A 25,572-nucleotide genomic window follows, 5' to 3' on the forward strand; every position below is an offset into this window, starting at 1 on the left:
GATCTCCTACGGGTTTCCCGGGAATACCATACCAGTTGCAATCTCTCGAGCCCTGCTGTATTTAACATTAATATTTATGATTGCTCATCTGTGTATAAATCGATGCTCGGTCTCGCTTTCGCTTTCGCTTTCGCCGCTTTCATTGCTTGCTTATTGCGCTGATTTTATTATTATTTTTATTTGGCTTGACTGGCATAAAAAGGCAGTTGAAGGCGAAAACTCATTTTCGTGTTCAGCAGCTGCCAGAAACACAGACAGCTGCATATATACGAATATATATATGAATACCTGGTCGAGCATGGTTTTCTTGCTTTCATTTGATTTTCCAATCCAAGCGGCCCACCGTTTTCCACCGCTTTTCTTGCTTTTCAGCTTCATTGAGCGCATTTGTTGCTCATGCTCATGCTTTTCTTTGCTTTGCTTTTCTTTTTTTCTTTGGATTTTTTTGTTTTGATTGCCTGGCTGGGGACTTGAGCTTTACTTTCCCTTACTTTCATTCTTTTCATTCACGGCCACACGCTCTGCTTATTGTCGTTTTAAATACGCAGACATAAAATTCATATTTTTATGCGTCACTTTTTATTGGCCATGAATGGCGTCCACTAAGCCGGTCGGAAAATTCAGCATGCGGTATCCAAAGTTCCGGAATCCACCTGGCGCAGTCAGTAGAGCACAACCGTAAATTTCCGAGCAGAGCATCCACAGAATCCCTTCAACATCCTCCATATACGTTGTACACACATTGCCTTCTCCTTTTTGGCAGTTCGATAAATTCCGTACTTTTTTATTTGCAACTTTTACGTAATACGGTTAATGGAATCTGTCTGGGTATGTGTGTGCCTTATTCATTATTCGATAAATATTCAGCATGCGAGCATGTGAAATGCACGTCTTGAGTTTCGATTGGGGGCCGAGGGTTGTGCGATTCAATTTGGTAATGGAAGCCGCAATCGATAAAATCGATTTATGGCCGCGTCAATCGCTCAGCGGATCAGGCTATCGATAGAAATCGATTGACAGTGGTTTTGTAATAAATATCAAAGAGAAATGCCAGATTTTCGATTGAAATTCCCTGCTTAGGGGAATAGTCGTATCAGTTACCAAATTATTCTTACTTTAGTAGTCATGAATATCATAATTATGATTATTGCCCGTTTGCAAAACATTTGTATTGTATTTTTAATAGGCACTCATATTTCAGCCGTCGTTAGCTCTCGTAAATGTGCCATAAAATACACGCTTTATTTGGTTTATGGTCGTAATTATCGACAGGCCTTGGCTATAGTATTTTTCATTTTAATCACAAAAAGGTCTTTAAAATCGTAAGCTCATCAGCATCGTTATGCATTATATTAAATGGCCTCCCTGGCGAGTTGAACGAACAATCAATATCGAAACGCTTTTAATGGAATTGCAGCAATTGAATTCGCTCAACGATTGCCGATGACTTAATTTGATCATTTTGCGCTGCGACGACTCCAGTGGAAATTCGACCCCGAATCGAATTAAATGTTCTTCTTCTTGCTTGCTGTTATTGACTTTTAGCTTTTAACTTTTAACTGTTAACTGTTAACCGCATTTCCTTAACCACCAGCAAGCAGTTGCAAAATTTCAGCTGCAAATTATTGCGCATACGCCGCGTGGGCCGCGCCATCGTTCAGTCAACGTTTTTTGGCGTCTCGCTTTTAAGTAATGAGAACGGCGATGGCGCCTTCATCTCCGCCTCATTGGCAGCATCTGTTAAATAATACAGAATGGGACAGGCGGAAAAGGTGGAAAAGGTGGAAAAGCAGGGGGTATTGCGGAAAATTCACGGGGAAAATGCCAAGGAAATGGAAGCCATCCAAGGTTGTGGCCATGTCACATCGATATTGTAAATTACTTTTGCTGCGCTCTAGCTGACATTGAGGATTCCTGCGGAAAACCCAGGTGAAAACAAAGAAGCAATCCTTCTGCCCTTAGCGAAATCACGGAATTATGCTGATTTAATGCTTCTGGGGAATACCAAACTAATCGCCGACTAGCTCGAACGCATATATACATATGTATATACATATAGTATATGTGGGAAAACTGATACAGATATAAATATCTGGGCCAAACGGGACCAAAAACCCCATGAATTTTTATGCAAATTCTTTTCGGGTTCAACTTGTTGAGTCAAAGGGATGCCACAAGCTATTTTTTCCTTTTTTTATATTTTTTGAGCGAGTCGAAGGGGAGAGGGGAGCGCAGACTTTTCACAAATTAAACAAATAAGACAACAAGGGACAACAAAGCTCTAATTCGATTTAAGTCTGAAATTTTCCCAGCCAGGAAGGGAAAATTTCGGAAATGACAACGACATGTAAATACTTTTGCCCGCACCCCCACAAAAACATGTGAAATACACAAAATATCCCTCACTTGTCTCACAAAAAAAAACCAAAAAAAAAAAAAAAAAAGAAAACAAAAAGTGAAAAGAAGGAAAGCGAATTTTCGGTTGTTGACAAAAAGCCAGAGGCTGGGCCAAAAGTTTTCTTGGTTTTCGTATTCGTATTCGTATTCGTATTCGTACTCCCAAATCGAAAAGCACACGAATGAATTTTCATTCAATTATCTTGAACATTCGCCCGACTCTCCAGTTGGTTTGGTTTGGTTTCGTTTGTTTGTTTGTCTCGTCTGGGGAATGAAACTAGCCCCAAACTGCTCGGCCCAGGACCAAAAAGGACGAACAGGACGCGAAGGATGCGAGGGATGCGAAGGACGAGTAGGAAGAGGGCAGGTAAAGGCCGGGCACGTTGTGGCCATTGTCTTGGCTGCAAATTCATAGCCGCTCTGTTTCAATTTTCGGTCAGTCGAGGTCCTGTCTCCGTCCTCGTCCGCATCCTTGTTCTTCCTCGCGCTCTCGCTTTTTATCTCCATGGAGTGGAATGTCCTGTGCCCGGTGCTCCATGCCATAAAATTTCATTTTATCAAGCACTGAAAACGTGTCGGCTTGCACTGAAGGTAAACACGCAGGTACACAGAGACAAAAATATGCGTAGATGGGCCTTTTTTCAATTTGATAAGTTTCCCTTTTAACTATGAGCACAAAAGTAAGCTCTGAATTGACTATGAAATAACTATTGTTAGTATTTCTATGTATTCTATGGATTAATTTTTGTAGCTCTTCAAAGATTTAATGAATGGAATGAAATTGAAGCTGGCACACTTTCGCACAGTGTTTTTATGCCGCATAGCAGTGGGCCGTAATGTCTTTAAAATGGAGTGCTCGTATCTCGAGTGCGCCGTGAAGTTTGTTAAGGAAATCATCTGTATCTGTCCTAGGGCATTTAATGGTGCGATCTGTGCGGAAACACTTGTCACCGGGGTGGCTGACCCTTGACCCCGCCCCGAGATAAATGTATTCCCGCCTTTATGGCCGAAAAGTCTGTTCTTGATCATTTTCAATTAAACTTGGCCCGCCCTTCGCATATTTTCGCCTTTGTCCGCTTTGTCAGTTGGCGCAATTTTTGGTTTTTAATTGGCCGTCATCGGGTCAGCATGGCCTTTGAAATTGGCCAAATAATTTACTTGCCGTCTTGTTGTTATGCCTTTATTCCGTTCCCACTCCCACTCCCATTCCCCTTCAGGTTGGTCTGTTGATTAGGCTGGGAAAAAAGGCGGAAAGGGGAGTGGTGCTTGTTCAAAAACTTGCCTAATTGTCCCGTCTTCAGGGAGTTGAAAACGGCACGGAAAACTTTTCCGCCGCTCGTAAAAAGAAATGTTTGGCAAATGGAAAGGCGGCGGGAAATGCGGCGGGAAATGCGGCAGCGAATTTCGCAAATTGAGTCGAATGAATAACTAAGTGGGTGTAGAGGGCGACTGGAAATTTAAGTTTTATCGGAAATTTTAGCATTCGTACACAAATACAAATACGACGATTTCAGATTTAAAAAAATGCTGAAAAATCCCTAATAATTAGCATAAACTTGTTGATAGCACAGAGTGTACTTGTGCTCAGTGTAAAAGAAACCCTCAACTATTACACCCAGCTATAAAAGAAACCCAACCAAATTTGGCCATCTTGACCCTTGGCTTAGCGTCCACAGCTAAGAGTGTTTCGGTTGTTTTAACCCAGTTTCCGTGGCCGTCATAAAAAGGTGGTATGACAATTAGGCCCAAAGCCCATTGAAAGCCGCACCGCACTGGCAGAAAACTGGACCCATTCGGACCCAAATACGCTGAGACTGCAGCCGAAAGATACGACGAGGAGGCCCGGGATCTTGTCCAGTTTTCCGACACATGGCAAAAAAGAAAACCCTATGTCGGCAACTCGGCAACAGAAGCGGACTCATGGAACTGAAATACGAAACTGGGCAAAGGAACTGCGAGTGGGACTGGGACTCAAGTTGTTCACCTTGAGACCTATGCGCCAGCCACATGACAACTGTCCCAGCATTTTGACCTGGTGCTAAACCAAAGAGCAGAAAATACGAAATACGGAATACGAAATACGGAATATCAGAATAGCGAGTACAGAAAACAGAAACACACTTTTGACCTTTGCCAGTGCGAGAGGAATGTTAGAATATAAGAACAACATGGCCTAGCACTTGTCTACCCTTTTGGCCTCGTCATTGTTTGCCCCACAGGCCCCAAAACTGGCAATAAACTTGTCTATTTAAGCACATGCCACAAAAAGAAACGACTAGATGTACGGTGCATGGCTGGGGGTTGCAGGCTGCTGGATGCTGCAGGTTGGAGGTTGGAGGTCGGAGGTCGGGGCTTCGGATGGAGGGCTTACTATGCCAAGACATTGTTGAGCTCTTTTTAGAGCAGTTCTCATTTCTTTTGTTCGGTGTGTGTGTGCGAGTGCTTGTGTGTGTGGCAAGCTCAATTTGAATTAAATTCAATTTTTTTTCTGCATTCAACTGTGCAACTTCAAGGTTGCCCACAGAAGCAAGTTGCAACAGCAGCAGCAACAAACAGGCAACAGCCTTTTTGCATTTGCCAGCGGCCATTAGGCAAGATACCACCCACCGCCCACCACCCACCGCCCCTTGCCGCATTTGTCCAGTTTTTGAACAGATCCCACGCTTGACTGGCCTGATTTCTCCCCTTCTGCTTTCTGGTACCCATTACTGGGGCATATTGGGCATTGCCGGGGCATGTCAAGTGTGATGATCGATTATTCGCTGGAGAATGCCTCAAATGAAGCTCTTCTAATTCAACATTTCGAGTTTTCAGCAAGCATTTGGGCAACACTGCCCAATTTCGGTGTCGAGCTTAAGATATATATAGTAATATAGTAATATAACATATGTGTATATAGTAATAAATGTACTCCTAGGAGAAACAAGGGTATCTTACAGTCTGAACGCTCGGCACAATGGCGCTTTTATGTGTTTTTTTAGTTTTTCTTCATTTTTTTCGGGCTTGCCTCATTTTTGCACGTTAATTCTTTCCCGCTTTTTGCTGCTTTCAATTTTTCTGTTTGCATTTTTCGGAGGCCAGAACGCCCGTGTAGATGAAAAGCTGCCTTGCAATTAAGAAATTTGTCAGTTCGCCGTGCAGCCAAACGAAATGGAATGAAAACGAATTGAAATGGAATGCAATGCAACGCAACGCAATGCAATGCAATGCAAAGCAATGAAATCAAACGTAATGAAATGAAATGAAAAGCATTCAATTGAACTGGGGGCACTGAAATCCGTGTGCCACAAAGGCAGACGTCTAATGAGCGCATAATTAAGGCGCAAAACCCAATGACGATGATGACGATTCCCCATAAGTTGAGTTATACATACATTTCAGTTTTCCAGACCAGGCCCGCTTTGATGATGATGATTGCCGTCGTAATGATGATGATGGTGATGATGATGATGCCTGGTGGTGGTGTCGTTGTACTAAAACTGGGACATAGCCAACTTTTGCTCTGCTATCTGCCGCACTTCCTGTTTCCGGTGACACTTCCCCACATTCCGCCCCTCCAGCAACAACAGAAACAACAGAAGCAACAAAAACAGCGGCTTCCTGTACATCGTCTATGCCATTATGGCCACTTGAGTTGATGCCAAAGCTGCCATTTGTTGCCCTCTCTTCGCACACCGTTAAATATTTTGTTTAGTCCTTCGTCCTGGATGCTCCACAGCATCCCATCCCAGGATGGTAAGCTCCTCGGATGCCAATGCCACCATTGGATGTCATTTTTCGGCTCTTTGAGCGCACAAGTTGCCACGATTTATGTGCAACTTCGGCAAAACAGCAACAACTTTTGGCTAAGAGCAGCCATATCCACTAAGTGCATTTGGCCGTTCTGCATACTTGCCACTGGAGACTGCTGGACTCTGTGGGCCAAACAAGCACGGCACTCACCGCATCGTAAACGGGCTAAAAAGCTGTAACTTCATCAGCAAATACCACTTTCCATCGTACATCACAATCGTATCACAGAAAACATTTATGTTGACACTGGCCAACGTTATGAAATATCAATGCACAGATATTTATTTGCAACTAAGTGACAAATAATAAGGGAAAATAAATGTGATTTTACATGTTTGCACTAACAAGGCAAATTTGAACAGGCTTTGCGCTAATTCAACAGAGCTGGTGGCTTTGTTTTGTTGTGTGTTGACTATATAATTGGTTTCAGAGTATTTTTAGCTAATTTCTATGTCAATTTTATTTTCAATGGTAGCATGGATATTCCCTCTCAACTGCGGATCACCTAATTTGGGAATACCAGGAATACTTAGCTTTTGTTGGCCATCTGATGCTTGTTGCATTTTTGGTTTAGCCAGCTTCCTGATTTCCTCCGCCCTGCGGCTCCACGCCATGTCCTGCATCCCGCATCCTGCATCCTCCGCCCGCAGCTTAAATTACACACTTCCTGCCTTCCTTCCTGCTATTCTGAGTCCTGTGTCCCGTGTCCCGTGTCCCGTGTCCTGCTCTCTGCTCGCCACTCGCAGCTGTCAGGCCATTCAACTTCCTAAACGGGTTTGTCAGCCCGCCTGCATACTTCCGGCGGATCCAGGAGCATCTGGTCCTGGTCCTGGTCCTGGCTGCAAACTTATGTTTATTAACTGAACCGAAAGGGCACAAAGGGGCGGCTGCCTGTGCCGCCTTTATTGGTATTTAAACGGGGGGAAATGCGGCGGTTATACGAGCATTATTGGTTTGTTTCCGCTTCCGCCAATCGCTTTTCACTGAACTAATTACGATCTACTGCAAATTGGAGCGCACATTTTACCACTAACTGCTCCTGGCTCTCAAGTAACGTTTTAATTAGGCAACATTATAGGTTGCAAGATGCATAATAATAGTATCTAGCTGTTTGAATCAGGTTGAATCACCTATGTTTTTATACACTGACTACTGGAATGAATTTGAGAAACTACGCACCATCGTTCCACTTCGTTTTCTTGGCAAGCTGCTGGAAACTTTTGCCACTGCATTTCCTTTCGCTTCCAACTTTTCCTTTCGAGAAATCCACCCACCAATAAAATAAACGGCAAAGGAAATGCCGTGAAAAGTTTTGGCTCTCGGCTGGGGTTCTCTCGGTTTTGTGCCAAAAATTAATTAGGCTAATTAAAATGCTGGCATTTGAGGCGGATAAAGATGAGGAACCAGCTGAAGGTGCTGCCAAAAAAAAATAACAACTTCAAGTTCAAAGTTCTTCTTTTTGGCGGCGGCGCACTTGGCACACTTGATTGAATGAAAACTTTGCCACCTGTCGGTGCTCCGTTTTGCCGGAGAAAAGGAAAAATTAATTAACCTGGCCGTAGGAAGTGCAACTTCTTCGCTCCGCCTTTAGCAATCACAATTGCCAAGTATAAAAAAACTCGAAACTCGAACTTGAAATATAATTAAGCTGTTTTTTCGGACAGTTGTCGTCGCGGGTTTTTGTTTTTTGGCAACCCTCCGAGTATCTTGAAATCAATTAGCCCACGTCACTCCAGACGTGAGTTTTTCCGGAAAAATCGGGCACGGAGTGGACCATGGTAATGGGGTCACCACATTGGACAGCTTGGGCCGCGGGTCATTTGCCATCTGTCATGCGAGAAGAAGAGAAAAAAAAATGTTCCAAGTGTGACACTGCTATTCGCGTTTTTCCACGGACTTTTCTCGAGTTTTCGCCCACATTTGCCGCCCGCTTTTCACGGGCTTTTCACGGGCTTTTCCACGCATGGCCGCCGGCCACTTGAGCTCCGGTTTCAGCAGCTGCTCTACAATTTAGACTTTAGTTTTCATTTAGGTGTCCGTTTCGTGTTGTATGTGGCTGTGTGGGATGCAAATGCACCCACTTAAAAGACAGTGCTTTTAAAGTGCCCCAACTTTGGGGCATAAATGGGCATTAATGGGCCAAGCGTTTTTGCAGCTTATCAGATTTAATGGCACTTTGCCAAAAGTTTGCTCTCCTCTCATTGCCATTGTTTACCACTTTATATATTTTTCCTTCCATTAATTGTCTGCTTTTGAAGCCGCAGGAATGATCTCTTTTTCAGGCATTTTTTTAGGAAGTTAACGAAATCCTCTGCCACAGTTTATTTCAGGCACTTTAAGAACCTGAAGGTCGCCGACTGGCAACTTGGGAACCGCCATCGAAGCTGCAGCTCCTCCTCGCCTCCTCGTCATTCCACCTGTGCAAGTCAAAGGTCAAGTGCAACTGTGAATCGCCAGCAATTATCCATCGCCGCTCACATTTCAGTTTTTTCTGTTTTTTCCCCGCCCCATTTTTACATTTCTTTTTTTTGCATTGCTAAATGCCTTCATTAAAAGCGGCAAGTGCACAGTGTGCTCCCAAAAAACGCAGCCAGCGACTCCAACGACCTTACATTTTGAGAAGTGGGTGGTGGGCGGTGGGCGGTGGGCGTTGGGTGATGGGTGGTTTCAGGTGCTCACTAGCAGAAACAAAGAGCACGAGCAGCACAAAGGCGGCGGAAAGTGCTTCAAAGGCAAAAGTTGGCTGTCTGTGCAGAGAGCGAAAAAACCTAAATGCTTTGAGCAAAAAACACAAAAAACTGCCATTCAGGTAATGGATTTACTTTCTTATTAACGAAAATTCCGAGTTTTGAAGGGAATAAGCAAAGGAAATTTAATTGCCACTTTGAGGAGTGACATGGGCTTATTTTCGCCAAGTGCACGCGTGCCAGTTGCATTTGCGCAGCTGACATCGCTTTGTGGAAAACCCTTTTGGCCCGGTGGGCGGTGGGCGGTGGGTGGTGGTTGGTGTTTGGGCGGGATCGCATCTGTTGTTATTCTGGCCCGCTTCCTCGGGCTCCGCGGCGCCTTTGTCCTTTATGCAGCATTTCTAAGCCAACTGACAACATCAAGAGCTTGCCACGCTGTCCAACCGCCCACACCTGGCACACCTGGCACACCTTGCACTTTGCCACCCCAACAGGCCAATTGGCCGTGTCGCGGTGCACGTAAGCTAGACTCCGCTTGTGGTGTTGCAGGCTTGCCATCTGTTGATGCAACAAGCCGAAGCAACCTGCCATCGAAGGCCCAAGGCTGCCGCTGTCATCCACACGTGGCCCGAAAAATGCAGCCTTCGAGGATTGAGGACTCCGTATCCGCGATTGGGTGGCACAGCTAGGAGGTTGTCTAGCTGGAAATGGCACGAGTCCAAGGCAGTTAGCAACTATAATTTAAATTGCATTCCCTGCTTCGTTTTCGTTAACACGAGTGCTGAGCAGCACTTTGGAATTTTACCACGATTTACTGGAGAGCCCGGGAGCCGTGTCAGTTTCCAAATTAATTGTCCCACAAGTGCACATGCATACACGTATATGTAGGATTGTGCATGTTAGGCAGCCTCACCAGCGGGAGCACATCGCATCAATTAGATGATCGCAGCCAGCAATCAAATCAATGGCACAAATGGCCCCGGGCACAAAAGAGTCCAACGCAAAGGAATCGGAATCGGGAGGTGGGCGAAGTGGGCGAAGTGGCAGCGGGGAATTCAGTTAGCCAGGTGCATTTATCAATTTACCTGAGCCCCGCAGCGCAAATGCCAACAATGCTGGCCAAGAGACACGCCATGACACGAACCGTGGACGGAGGACGGAGCAGCCGTTTGGCCAAAACAATGATGGCTAACAAACCAAAGACGACACGGACAAACGGACAACCAGCCAACGTTGCACGGAGGGAAACATCCAGTCGGCTTGGTAGGGAAACTTAAATGAATTTAGGCTGTTGTATTAGGCTATGTGTATCATTTTAGGTCTATTCATTAGCCGCAACTTGAAATTTAATCAGTCATTTTGGAAGATCAGGAGCTGTTAACAAACACGTGCAAATTGGGATGGATATATGTGAAGTATTAGATGAGCTTAAGATCGAGAGTTTAGTGTTGTGTGATACCCATCTGTTTCTCCCTGTGTAATAGCTAACTTCCGGCAGTTTGGCAGCCACTCGGCGCAGTTTCAATTGTTTTTAGCCAAACAATGGACACCTCCTTGGAGTCCTGGCCCTGCACTTGCACCTGCACACTACCACCTGAGTCTGTATCTGTATCCGCATCTGTATCCGTATCTGTGTGCGCCTCTGCAGCTGTGTGGGTGTCTTCAGCGGAATCCTGCGAGACAATGGCCAATTGTACGGATGGGCCAGTGCTCGTAGTTGTAATTAATGCCTCGGGCGACTGGGATCTTGGATCTTTGACTAGTAGGCATTGTTTGGCCCAGAGAAACAATGGCGACAACAGCCAGATACTCGTGGCCCTGGCCTTAAACAAGAACAACAAGCAAATGCAATAGAAAGCAAAACAAAATAATACCAAACAAGGGCAACTGAAAACAGGCCAACAACTTAAGCAGGGGCTCCATCATCACAGGTCGTCATCCCAATTGGAAAACTGGTCGGGAACGGTGATGGAAACATCGAGAATGAAATGTTTTATTAAAGCCACCACCGCTGCCGAAAAACAGACTGCCTAAATCGGATTACATATGCATATGTCAGCTGAATCGCAAAGGGAAATGTTTGCGTATTGTTGGAATAGCTATACATACATGCACGAAAAGTATTTAATATCTGGTGAATTTGAAAAGCAATAGCCAATTTCCGTCCAATTTGGGCATTTTTAAGAATTTTGCATGCCACATGTTGAAATACTCGTGTGTTCCTTGATGTCATTTAAAGAAAATGGTCTTCAGCCCTGACTTATAAATTGGTTTGAACATAATAAATACATGAAATTGAATATCGATTTATTCCAACCACAATGGCCAACTTTTATTATCATTTAAAATGAATTATTTGGTGGTTAACCAAGCAATTCACTCGCATATGCATTGTGCCATCAAGGCAACTGCCTTCATATTTTATAGGGTATTTAGTTCAATTTGAATTTTAATTGAATGCAAGTGCTTCATTGTGCCACCTTTCTGGCCAATTTGCGGAAGGTATGCAGTTGACGGCAAGTGCAAAGGCAGAGAACTGGCAAAGCATTTTGCTATTTGCTTGGTTTTGGCAGCTCAATCGAATGAAATCGATAATTAGCCGAATGGATATCACGCATACGCCGCATTGGCCGCATTGGCCGCACAACTGTTGACCCAACTGCGGAACAAACTGTTTTGCCTTTCACACTTCTGCCTGCGTTGGCAGCAAATCAGAATTTAATTGGCATCTAATGCGCCACTCGCACACTGGCCACTGCAGCAAAATGGCCGACAATGCATATTTAATGGATCAGCATTATAATGACATTATTTGGATGCTAATTACAGCCAACCGAAATGGGCGAGGACCGCAGCAAAACAATTACGCTGAAAAACATTGAGCGGAAAACCTCAACCTCAAAATCTCAACGAAAACAGCAGGGCAATTTAATTTTCGGCAAAACTTGCTGCCACTTGAGGCCATTTAGCATTTCACTCACACTCCGTCGGGCATTTGGGCAATCAATAAATCTAATGAAAATTTCTCCGCCTCGGCCTGTCAACAAATCGAACTTGTCCTCGGTCGACACATGGCGAAAATCCTAAGTCGTGTCTTCAAAAAGTGTGAAGTGTGTTCTTAAGTGAAATCTTAACTGGGACAGAAAGTAATTTATTGATAAGCCAGTTGGGGCTGCCAGAATATGACCACCAAAAGCACTGCGAGGAATTATTGGACAATTTCAAAGACCAAAACGAATTTAATAGGTAATGCAGTCGATGCGGTAGCCTAAGTACAACAAATATAACAATTTGTTGGCAAGTGTAGCAAAAATGCGTTGACTAGATCTACGCCCAATTCGGCGCAGTGCATCGCCCATGTCCTTGCCCAAGTCCAAGTCCTGGCCCTCCGGCTTAGCGTGCAATTCAATTAAAGTTGCATAAGGCCATCGGACAATGGCTCCTCCGCGTTCTTTGGTCCTGGCCGGACTTTCGGCCAAGTGAAATGCTCACTTTGATTTGACCACCCTGCCTGCCCCATTGCCAATCCGCCGCCGTCCAGTTTTGTGACAGGAATGAATGAACAATGGCTTCGTTGTCCTTGGCAGCTTGAGGGCCATAACATTGGGATGAAAATTAACGATGTGGCGTGGGTGGGGTGGCTTTTTGGCCAGCGCTAAAAAGCCGAGCAGAGTGGCAAGCACACATATTAAATTACCAAGTGGCAAGTCAATTGGCATATGTCAGCGTGCCACACACAAAGCGAAGGCAGCCGCATGCAGCAGCAGCCGTACTCTGCCACAGTTGCCAAGTTAAATGAAGTCAAAAATGTAAATTTCATTTGCCAGTTCAAGATGGAAAGATGGAGCGATGGGGAGCTGGGGAGCTCAACGCGCAGAGATGCAAAATGGGAAACCGAAAGACGCAATTAGAGGCGGGGGTGTGCGTGGGCGTGGCAGTTGGCGTTGCCAAATTACAGTTACCAGCTGTTGCGCCGTTGCAAAGTCGTGGGACTTTGTCTGCGGCCACCGAGAAATCCCCAAAGAAAAAAACGCCACCTCAAACATTTTCCGCCAGCAACATGTGCCTCCATTTTCCAAGGCAAGTGCTTCACTTGAGGCGGAAATGTGCGGACTATAAGATACCCTGTGTTGTAGCTCAGAAAGTGCTTGGTTTAGTTAACACAGCGCTTTCCCACATCTGCACTAACGCTTTTAGCGAAATTTAACTTTGAAGTATAACAAAATGGGCTTACCCGTGCCCCAAAAATAGCGCGATAATGAATTTGTTGTTGCTGGTGGAAATCTGGGGAAACGCATTTGGCGGGGAGAACAGCAAGTAAATGACAAAAGACATAATTTCATAATTAAGTGCACAGGAAACGAGGAGATGGGAAAGGGCAGCAAAATCGACGGGGAGAAAAGAAGGAAAATTTCCTTTGTTTTGTGGGCCATTAGCAAGTGGACTAATGATCTAACGAAGCCGGCGAGCTTCTGCTTCTCCACTTCTGCTCGTAATTAATGACAAACGCAAGGGGGGCAGGGGGAGGGGGGCGGTAAAATGGCTGGGAAACTTTCCCGGCAAACACTGGGAAATGAGGCAATTTCCCAAAAACTCAGAACTTCGAGCCAAGCAATGGCGGCAAGTTCATTCCTCAGTCTGTCAAATAGAGATTCGTAATTGTCTAAGCGAGGGTATTAGCAGGGGGTATCAATTGTGCGAATGATATATGTTTTGGGTAAAAGCAATAGATCGGTGTGCTTCTGACATGGGCCTTCAAATTAGAGGCGTCCGCAAATGGGATTAATTTGCTAAGATTTTAAGTGAATGGTGATGTATTTCCATTTCAATAAAGCGCCATGCAATGGCAACCAGCTCAACCGAATGGAAAGTGATCAATTTGCATGTGTTCCTGATTGATGTACATATAATGCCAGTAAAAGAAAAACCCTACAAATCCGCCAAACATGTATTTTATTCGCAGTTCTATCAAGTTGTTGGGCGGGAAAACTGCTGTTGCTTTGGCATCAGCTTTTACATTGTTTTTTCGATTTTTTTGCTCTTATTTTTTAGTTTTTCAGCAAACACTGCATTTCGCGCAATTGGAAAATAGATACATGTGGGTGGCGAACAGGGGGGGAGGACTGATACGAGTGCGATATCGTGGCAGCTGCGTCATTTTGACATTTGGCAATAAGCAAATAAATAAATAAATCATTTGTATGCATAGCCAGCGATATTCATATAGCGCCAGATATGGCCAGGAATTGATATGGTCTATGGTCTATGGTCTATGGTAGTTGGTGGATGGTGGATGGTGGTGCCCCACTGAGTCGATGAACAGCACTTGAAAATGGTGGTGCTGGAGGAAATGGAACTTGACTGCGTTGACAGCAGACGGCGCCAAAGCGGCTCCCCCCGCAAATGGCACACATGGCGTATGCTTGATATGCCTCCTCAACGATTATGAATATGTTTTTTTTGGTTTTTTTCCAGCCAGGGTGGGGGTTTCGCCCACTAAACGTATTTCACACCGCGCACGGCACATTTATGACTTATACACGAGCTCACATATCTCCGTCAAAAACTATTTTTAGTCAGTGAACAAGGAAAAGCGTAAGAAAACATAGCGTGTAAAGTGTACGAGTATTTTTAAAAGCAATTTAAACGGTGCCTTCTTCGTTTCTTACCCTTCGCCGCCTCGGCTTCTTGGTGTATTTCCCGATTCAGTTTTCCACTTTTCCCATCCTCGTCGTCGCCTTTCAACTGTCCATCAAGATGTTTGACAAGTGCGCTGATTTGGCCGCCTCACCCCGACGAACATCCCGCCCAGAATTGTCTGTGTGAGTCATTATTTGGCCATGCTTGCAATTTCCGCTGCCCAACCATCGCAATCGCCATCGCCATCGCCATCTCCATCCCCCTGTTCCATTTCATTGCCGGCCAGCACCCGGAAGTTGTTAGTCGTGCCAGGGCCAGGGCCACGTTGTTTCGCCCAGCTCCGCTCCTACTCCTGGTACCACTACAGCCCTAATGAATAATGCAACAGTTTCTCTGGGGGAGGCGCTGAAGTGATGTAGCAGGTAACCCCGAAAAATGAGGTTGCAAAAGCTGCCAGCGAGGCAGGGGGAACTTTCACCAATAAAATATTCAAATCGAATACTCTGCCAGTTAGGAGAGTGCAAAAAGGTTTCGGGGAATACGAGTACGCTGAAAACTGCAGACGATGATCACCTGTCCACTGCGCTTCTGGCAGAGATTATCGTCATAAGCTTGACCCATCCACTTGCTCGTTTCTTGCAGCAGAAGCAATTTAGAAAATGTATTTCAAATTAGCGCCCTTCTACGGCTTACACAGCTTATTTTCAAGTAAAGGTGGAGTACAACTTACAAATACTTACATTTGTCAAGCTCAAGGAAAGAATTAGACCCTGCAAAGATAAAGCAAAAGTAGCATGTCAAATTGGCCGTCAAAGTAACTTGAGCTGAATTATAAACAATTTTAAAAAGTACGAGTATCTATATCTTTTTTCATTGCTGTTGTTGGATAATATTTGTGACCGTATTAGAGCGAATGTTTATCAAGTGTTAATCCAGTCCTTTCAGTGCGTAAGCCATTGGTAAACGTAACCAAGAACTAGGCAAACATTGCCAGTTTCGGGACAATTAATCAAACATTTTTTCATTGAATTTCGACGGGAGTCGAGCTGGCGGCGGATTGTTGAATGTTGAACCGAGCAATATCACATGACCGTGGCCCAGGTTATTCTGGCCTCTGATCAGGGATCCCGTCCCCGGGGCGTTAATGGGCCAACTGACAGACAGGCCAAATGATGGATGATATGACAGCGGTGCTGGGCTTTGGGGGTGGCCTGTGGTCCAAGTTATATCCGAGTGGGTTACGCGTGTTCGAGTGTGCGGCCAAAACAAGGCGAACTTGGGGCGCACAAGCCCCAGTACGTATGCTCATATATCTCAGCTGATGCCTCTCGCTTGTCATAAATCGCATTTGTGCATTTGCATTAGATGCAGCTCGTTGGTCGCAATGAGCAACAATGTCAAACTTACTGCCGCCATCGCCATCGCCATCTGCATGTAAATCTGGGCTGGGATGCTATGCAAATCCTGTTTTACAGCCACGAGACTGTGACGGTGAACTGTGACTACAACTATGAGTACGACTACGACTATATATAAATGCGCTCTATATGCATGTTTTGCTTAAGGCCGAGGTCTGGTCTATATCTGTACGGCTACGTGGACTGTATGGCACCATCTTTGGCTTTGGATTTCGCTTTTATGGCTTACGACGGACATAAAATATGAATGGATTAACACACACACTCGCACGCAGACAGCCAGAATGCAGCAGGGCGACAAATGTGTCACTTTTTAATCCTTCCATGTCCTTAAGGATTCCTTGTGAACGCTTTAAGTTTACATTTATTATTGAGCACGTGTAGTTGACTATCACAAAAGTCGAAGCTTTAAAGCAATAATATCGAAAATATTTCCGATTAAATGGCGTTTAAGCCTTAAAACATTATTTTTTGATCATTTTTGTTTACTACCCCTTGAAAAAATTATCAAAATTGATAAATTGGTGTACCAGCTAATAAGAGTTCGTTAGCTTTGATCATCAGCTCCAAAAAACAGTAGTTTTCTTGAGTTATTCCTTTTAACCGAAGTAATGACGAAAATATACTAGAAATATTACATATGTACATATGTATGTACCATAAATGTTAAGTATATATATATGTATATACTAGAAATGTTAAGTATATATACTTTAAACTAGAAATACAATGAATATACATATGTATATATACAAGTAATTCAATGAATAAGTATATACTACAAATATTAGGTATGCACAGTATATTTTACTATAAATCTTTAGTGTATATATTATTTATTAAGTATATATCAGAAAAGTTAAGTATATATCAGAAAAGTTAAGTATATACCAGAAATATTTAGTATAAATATACTAGAAATATGAAGTATATTTTCACCTTGCCTTGTTGCTTACGTGCCACTTGTGAGAAGCGCGGAGAAGGGCGCAAGTATTTTTATAGCCGAAATACATTCTGTAAGTACATCTTAGGTATATATATATACCATAAATGTTAAGTATATATATGTATATACTAGGAATGTTAAGTATATATACTTTTAGCTAGAAATACAATGAATATACATATGTATATATACAAGTAATTCAATAAATAAGTATATATTACAAATATTAAGTATGCACAGTATATTTTACTATAAATCTTTAGTATATATATTATTTATTAAGTATATACCAGAAAAGTTAAGCGTATACCAGAAATATTTAGTATAAATATACTAGAAATATGAAGTATATTTTCACCTTGCCTTGTTGCTTACGTGCCACTTGTGAGAAGCGAGGAGAAGGGCGCAAGTATTTTTATAGCCGAAATACTCCATTTGCCTATTTTAATTCCCTATTCCCCGATTGTATGAGTGTGTCATCTTAAGTTTGCAGGCCTTTGGGATAATATTCTGTCTCCCTGAAGTGTGTGTCTATCTTTCTATCTTTGTGTGTGTGTGTGAGTCTGCTGTGTGCATGTGTGTGTGAAGCTTGTCATTTATTTATTTTATGCCACATCGAGTCGTGTGACATCATTCGATTGACATAACGATGACGGCGCGAACTTATCAACTCGCTTTAAAGGTGAAGCGATGTCTATTGCCTGATGCTTTTCCTACAATTTTCTTATTTTCCACATTTCCTCCACTTGTCACCTTTGCTATCGCACTTTGTTTACGGACGGATTTACTCTTTTTCTAGTACGCTTTCTTTTAGGGTTTTATTCCTTCTTTTATTTTTGCGTTAACGCCTTGAGCAAACTGTAAACAAAACCGCAGTGAGTTTTCCAAACATGCACACAGTAAAAGTTCCATAAGATGAATTGTGTATCAAATATACACATATATAAAGAGATTTAATAATACTTTTGTGCAGAACTTTATACCTTCGGTTCATTTAAAGTCCATATTTGGCAACTGTAATTGGTCTGGCCCATTACCGGCCAAAGAAAATGGTTTCCAAAAAGGTAAAGTTCATCAAAAACGTGACTGTTTTAAAGTGAGCGTCGCAGCGCATAAATCAACAATATATGTTGAAGAACAAAACAAAAATGTGGGAAAAATCCAAAGCAAAAAAGAAATTTCCTACATTTTTTATTTGTTTTTTTGCTGTTTTTTTTTTTTGGTTGCGTTTTCTGTTTGATTTGCGGAAAACGTAAGACAGGACGGCGGAGGGGGGTCCAGAAAACGAGGGGGGAGGAGCAGGCGAGACAAGACCCAGTTTGCAAAGTAAACAAACGGCAAATGAAATGCCGCCGCCGACGTCCGTCGACTGAAACTATTAAAAATGAAATGGGCTGTGCGAGAGCAGCACCGCACCGCCCCCCCTGTGCAGAACCCCCCTCCCCGCACCACCAGTTGATGGAGGCAAAGAGACAGTGGGGCATGTGGCACAGTGGGCTCCACAGACGAAGCAGCCGCCGTGGGCCTTTTGCATCTATAATGCATATGGGCACGCAGAATGGGGAGCAGGGCCATGGGCGTGTTCCGAAGGAGGGGGCGGAGGGGTGGGGATCAGTGGGCACGGCTGTTTATCTATTTACTCACATGCATGTGTATGTATGTGTGTGTGTGTGTAAATACAGCAACAGTAAGCTCTGGTGATTTAAAATCACTTTTTAGGGTCCCCAAAGGTATGGTAATAATACATATTAGTCACTTTTTCCATTACCTAAATTGACTGCCACAATGTGAATTATGCAGATTTGAAACTTGAGAATTATTAAGCAGAATTTATGAAATTCCCATGTCGCCAACTTTTAGCAAAGTTAGGTAAAGCCACGACATTTAAAGTTCTCGCCACGAAAGCCTTTAATCTTTTGTGAAAGTTCTTCAACACATTTATATTTTTGTTTTCTTTTTTAAGTGGTCACCTCAACAAAAACTTATTTTTCAAGTGTACACATTCATCTGGTTTTTTTGGGTACGGTTCAGTGTGCTTCATATATAAGTTTCATATGCACGTTCATATCTCCCTGCAGATATGTTCATTTGCATACGATTTGCACATCGCCAGGTTTTTTGCGAGCGTTTCACCAAAACTTGAAGCATTATGATGACCCATATACAGCAGTATATGTATACGGACACCAGTGTGCAGTGGAGAAGTACGTTTCAAAACAGTAAATAATTGATATAAAGCGAATTATTTCATCAGCAATCCATAGCAACTGAACGCCATCCTGCTTACTGTCATTGCCCGCTTAAATAGCGAACTAAAACGATGATGTTCTGTGAAACAACACATTCATGAAACGCACTGTATCGCCGGTGTATATTATATGGGCACAGATAACTGCACATCACGCACTGCAATAACTTGGCTAAAAGAGCGCAATGAGCCCGGGTGTTTATGAAATATGCAAATGACCTGAAATCGTTGGCACTTTGTACCTGCCACGATTCCGCCCATTCTGCACATCAACGAATTGAAGACCTTTTGATTGCTCCAATCGATGGATCGATTGATTGGGAAAGGGCGTTCATATGGAGTCCCAAGTGCAAGGTTGAAACTCTGGCCATGATTGATGGCCGCAAATAGAAGTGGAAGCCCCTTCAAGTGGCGCAAAATGAGTGGGAATTTGTCTGGGAATCCATGTAAATGCCAGGTCATAAGTCAGCCAAGTCCTTGTGAATGGACCTTTCTCCTTGAGTGACCGGCAATTATCATTCTGGGGACATCTTTTAATTTGAGCCTCCTTCCTATGGAAAGTAACTTCCTACGCCCTACGCCCTACGCCCTACGCCTACTTTTTCTGCCCACTGGGTAAACAACATGGGATGAATGCTTTGTGTCCGTCGCTTGCCTAATTTGTTTTTCTTTCAAGTTTAATTTGAAACCTGAACAACAACGTCTTAGCCTTGGCTGCTCGGTCCTGGCCAACGCAAACGCAAACGCAGCGCAACAGTTTGCTTAGTGCAAAGAGCAAAAGCAAATTTTCCTTTCACTTTTCCAAGTGGGAGCAGGAAGTGGGCGGTGCGGAAGGTGAAAACTGCTGGCGCTGCGTGCTTGGAAAATGTGTTTATTTAGGATAACTTAACTGATTGTTGTTCCTGCTCTCGTGGCCATTCTTCTCGCCAACGCGCCAGCTCCTGTTGTTGTTCTTGGCCAGTTGACAATTGGCCCCAGAGAAAAGCGATAAGGGAAATTGTTGGGGGGCGGCGAAGAAAGTGGGCGGCCAGCAGGACAATGGACACTCGAAGGCGCGCCACGTGCACACAAAGCGCATTGTGGGAAAACCAGCAAGGCGAAGGCACAAACAGGAACAAGTTGGGAGTTTCGAGACTATCTGGATACCCGGTACTTAGGGCAAACTATAAACACACAAGGACATACATTGTTCCCAAAACTGGCAGTGGCCAAAACTCTTGGCCAAGCCAAAGGTATATTTGGATCTAGGAAATGCTCCAGACTTGTGAGAAAGTGAAAAGCATGCAAGTAACGATGCCTTGCAACTACTTTGTTGCATACTTTAAGGCATACTTTATGCGAGGAGCATAAAAACAATACGATCTAACATCGAGATAATGGATATACCGCGCCGATCTGCGATTGTCGGGTACCAAAAAGCAAAACAAATGGCATTGTCAACGGGGAGCGGGGGTGAAAATGTATTCGCGACCTCCGCGAGGGAAAAATTCGCAGCCAGCTGACCCACAATTTCCGCCCACTTGCCCGCTTTTCCGCTTTTCCGCCCCTTTTAACGCCACCCCCCTCGCAGCAGCACACCGCTACAGTTTGTTGTTATTGTTGGCGTTCTGTAATAAGCAGTAAATACGCTGAGAGCAGCGCGGTCGACGGCCATAAATCAACGGATGAAGGAAAGGGGGCGTGGCAGTCGGTAAGGCGGCGTGTGGGCGGGGCAGCCGGGATAAAAGCGTGCAAAAACAAAAAACAAAAATATAATAAAAAAGGGCGAGAGCAAAAGGAAAAAAGCGAGCGCGCTAAAAGAAATCACAGTAATTAATTAATATGCCTGGGTGTTTGTGTGCGTTGAGTGGGTGCCTCATAAATTAATTGGCGACGCCCTTTGTCTGGCCACGCCCACCAGTGCAGCGCCCCCTGCCGGCGACAGACAGCACTTAATCAAAAGATTTTGTTGCTCTGCTGCTTTATTTTATATACAAAACTCGTTTAAAAGTATGTAACAGGCAGAGGGAAGCGTTTCCGACCATATAAAGTATATATATATCGGTCTGGCCATGTCTGTCTGTCCGTATGAACGCCTCGATCTCAGGAACTACAAAAGCTAAAAAGTTGAGATTTTATTTCCAAATGTTGTAAATTTGCCGAAAAACTTTTTACCACGCCCACTCTACCGCCCACAATACGCCCAAAACTGTCACGATCACAAGTTTGAAAAATTTTAAATTTTGTTGAATTTTTTTGCGCAATTTCTACCGATATTCCAGAAAATGTAGAAATTTCTCGTTTGCACTTTCACTAGCTGAGTAACGGGTATCTGATAGTCGGGAAACGCGACTACATCATTCTATCTTGTTTTTAATTATAATGGCCGGCGTACATGTCGCTTTGCATTTGCTTTTCTTGCTTCTTAGTTTTTTTGTGTTTTTTGTATTTTTTGCTTTTTATCAGCAACGATTAATGCGGCAACACGGAGACAAGTTGACTGCTATGCAGCACTTAGCAAGCGGAATTCCGAATGAATAATTTTATTTCAAAAGACAAACGCGTTTGCATGAATTTCGGGCACTTGGAATTTCGGGCAATGCAATATGCCTAGATAGATACAAGTATATGACATGACTAATTAGCTTTAAATTTAATACTTTCAATAACATGACTTTTTGGACACGCTAAGCCAAGTTCCGAAGTGCTATGCTGGCAAACTCATTCAGTGCCGTATATGTATATCCTTCCAGGATCGAAAACTGCTTGCTGTTTGCAGCCGGCAAGCAGTGCATTCTGCTGAGCTCTAGCAAATTTAATCTCCATGGCCCGCTGAAGTCCTCCCACGAGATTAATATTTAAGCAAATTATGCCCACTGCCGCAACGCTGGCCAAGGCAAGAGAATAAATCGTGGCCACACACACGCGCCCGGAATCATCTTCTGCTGGCCGGGTCTAATCCCATCCGATCTGCTGCGAGCACAGGTGCTGCAAGTCACTCGTCTCTGGCAGCACCGTTAAGTTTGAATTATGGCGCACATGTGGCTGCTCCATGGGTTGCTCCTTTTGCTCCAGCCTCCTCCTCCGCCTCCGCCTCCGCCTCCGCCTGCCATCCTCGTCGACCGGCGTGTCCATGAAAATCTGACACGCATAAATCCTGGCCAGAGAAAAAAGGGCAGAAGGAGCAGGCAGAGCAGGCGGAGGAGGCGGAGGAGGGGCTGCCGGAGAAGCAACAAGAGCTGGGCAGGAAAAAATGAAGTGGCAACTGCGGCAGGCAGCGGGAAACGGAAGCGGAAACAACGTTAGCGGAAGCGCATGTCTAACAAGTTGCTGAAACTATGCGGGTCGGCCTGCACTGAGCGAAAAAGTAGCCATAAATAAAATACACGTGCAAAGTAAAGTTGCATAAACAAATGAAGTCGGTAAAAGAAAAACAGTTTCGTGTGAAATCTCTATCTTCATTCATGTAAGCACATTAGTTAATGTTAGTACAATATAACACATTTAATTGGGTGAAAAGCAAGACAGTGCATTTAACTTCACGTGCAGGTCAATGGCGTGTGCTGAGACGAGATTTTGGGCAGTGTAGCGAAACAAAACGGCGCACCATGTCCGTGGAAAATAAGAGGCAGACAGCCGGCGACCCAGTCCGAAGTCGGAATGGCCCCCAAATGTGATTAGTGCACACGGCAAGTGGCCGAAACGAATTGGGGTAAACTGGGAGAAACCGGGGAATAGTTGCCAGCTGCATCCCCCACCCGCACTCCCCTTTCCACCTACCAACGGGCTAAGCCTTCTGAAACAAACACATGTAGCAGCATATCCGAACAGATGTACGCCTGAATTTGCTGCCGCTCGCACCCGCAACAAAGTTGCTAAGACGCCGCACAGTTCAGCTTCAGTTTCAGTTTCGGTTTCAGCTTCCGCCTGGTAAATCCTTTTTATGCCGTGTCCTTGTTGCTGCTGGTTTTTGTTATTGTTGCGGTTGCTCCCTCGCCTCGCGAACCCCCCCACCCCCCGCCGTGCGCCCCTGGCTCAGTGTTTGTTTGCCTACTTTTAGTGTTTAGCCAACGTCGCATAAAAATAGAACAGCAGCCACTGAAAACAGCACTAGTCCATATGGCACAGTGGGTGGGAGAAGCCGAATCACCAGGAAAAAAAAAAGAAAACAATTCAGAAATAAATATTTTCAAACCGTTCGGAACTGTTTAGCGTTCAAAGGTCAAAGCCCAAAACGAAATAGGAATGCATGGCGCCAAAACTAAAAAAAGCCAGCTAATAAATGGACATGTCTCTGCTTGTTTCATGTGTTAATATATTTACATTTGCTTTGCAACTAACCCAATAGCGAAGTGTGTTGAGCTCACTTCTCAAATGATTTAATAAGCCCGTGGCACACAAGCAAAGTACGGTTACCAAATCCCCCCAAGCCCACGGTTAATAAACTGCATGCCTAACTGGGTGCACTTTGAACCACTGTGCGCGTGGATCATTGCATTTTGCGGTTGCCACTGTGGTCGCGTTACCGAGAACGGGGCAGAAAGCTCTCCTGCTGGTTGTCGTCTGCGTAAAGGCTTAAAGTATTACTGCTACAGTAGTTGCCAGTCCCCTGCCACGCCTTCCGCACACCGCCCATTTGTCCACGCCCCCCGCCAGCCGCTGCGACAGAAACTCAGCTAAGCCAAATGTTGACGACGACGTTTGCCGCTTTTGGCTTTCGGCTTTGGCTTCGTTTCTACTTTTCTGCTTTTTAGAGAGAAAGCAGCGTGCACTGAGAGAAAAGAGAAATGACTAGCTCAAATGCTTTAGCTAACCAAGGGCGGCAGGCAGACACAATTTCTTTTCAATCTCTGGCTGCCACCAGCTAACATAACTCTAACGTTGCGCATAATTTCTCTCAGTGCAGCCTTCCCATCGCAATATGAGCAACTTTCTGTTGCTGCCGCCGCTGCTGTTGTAGTCACAACAAATTGCTGTAAGCTGTGAAACTAATCTTGGCAGTTCTTTCCCCTATTCAGATACCCACCGCCCACCACCCCACTTGTACTTTTTTTATTTGTTTATGGGGGAAGGGAGAAACTACTTCAGCGGATTACTTTGGGATAGTTTTGTTTCCCCCGACTGAGTTTATTTTTAGCTGCTCGCGGAGCGGAATTGGATGGCGCAACACTCTCATTAGCCGCGAATAATTTGAGCAACCCCCTGCCCCCTCCATTTCGGCCACCACCTGGCGGACCTGGACCCTTGTGACCTCACGTGCGGCGCCACTTGGCCAATTTGCGTAGCATACTTACCAGCTGAACGCTAATAAGCGGTCAACTCAACACACAAAAGGCGTTTACCAACGGCATACATACATATGTACTCGAAGCATAATGTGCAAATAATTGATTGCCCGTTATGCGGCACTCCCTATTTGAGCAGTAGTTCACTCATTCTGTATTAATGAGCGATAAGACCGTCAAATGAGAAAGTTAACAAAGCCATTTAGCTCCAATTGAGACTTTTGCAAGGAGATCAAGTCAAAGATTGACCTAAATACGGGTTTTTCGTGTGACGTTAACATTGGATAGATAAAGTAGACAAAAGTAGCAGTATGATAAGAAGTAATCGGATTGAAACCAATTTGGGGACAGCACTCTAGGATTTGGCCATAAATTGATCCACGGCAAATCAATTCCAGCGAGCTGCACATGTATCTGTTTTCCGATTTGGAGCAAATTGAGCCATTTCGATTTCTATTTTTGGCTGCAATCCCTCAAGGATTTCCACTCCATCACGGCTGTTCAGCCATTCCCACTGAGAGAGTGCAGCGACTGACTCAATTTGCCTTATCGATATGGCCCCGATGCCCCGAGTGAATCTAATAGAATAAACCAATTGCAAACAACGGACACAAATGGCCGGTGAAAGGTGAAAACTGAGAGGCGGGGAGTTGCCCATCCAACAAACTGTTGCCCATGTGATGACAGGCTCAAGTTGTCGTTGTTTTGCTTTTTGTTCTCGTTTGCCTCGGCTGCTTTCACTTTGTGCATTTCCGTCAAGCGGAAATTCGCGTAAATTGCCGGCATGTCCACTGGAAAAGTGGGGTGTTGGGTGGAAAGGTGGGCGCTGGGCGGTTCCGAAACGGAACGGAAGTTGATGCAAGTCTAGAAACGAGTGCCAAATGCCGGAAGCCCATGGCATACTTGGACCCAGGACACGGAGCCAGGCAGCCGAAATGAAAGGCGGAATGGAACTGTTTGCCGTGGCCAACGACAAATGCAATTTTCCCATGGACTTGGCACTACAAAAAAAGAAAAAGAGCAAAAGAAGGCGGTTCATTTCGGAAAGCAATGAGATGACGATAGTTGAAGAGCGCCTTGTACATAGAAGGAACCTTTGCGACAACCTATTCCCAAAAAAGTAGCCAGCTTGCTTGGGTCAACGGATAATTTCAAGTTTAAGGTTTATGTTCCGTTGCCT

At 44.3% G+C, this 25,572-nt stretch overlaps 1 protein-coding gene across 1 annotated transcript in view; it reads right to left on the reverse strand.

Annotated features, from left to right (window-relative positions):
* The window catches only part of LOC6551337 (voltage-dependent T-type calcium channel subunit alpha-1G), an 80,005-nt gene that overhangs the window by 42,998 nt on the left and 11,435 nt on the right, over positions 1 to 25,572 (reverse strand). The window contains exon 3 of the mRNA XM_026981648.1: positions 15,257 to 15,286. The gene's annotated coding sequence lies outside the window, so the exon portion shown is untranslated. The remainder of the gene's footprint in view (positions 1 to 15,256; positions 15,287 to 25,572) is intronic.

Source organism: Drosophila erecta, unplaced genomic scaffold, assembly GCF_003286155.1.
Source record: "Drosophila erecta strain 14021-0224.00,06,07 unplaced genomic scaffold, DereRS2 tig00000126-arrow-pilon, whole genome shotgun sequence".
In the NCBI taxonomy this organism is placed as follows: Eukaryota; Metazoa; Arthropoda; class Insecta; order Diptera; family Drosophilidae; genus Drosophila; species Drosophila erecta.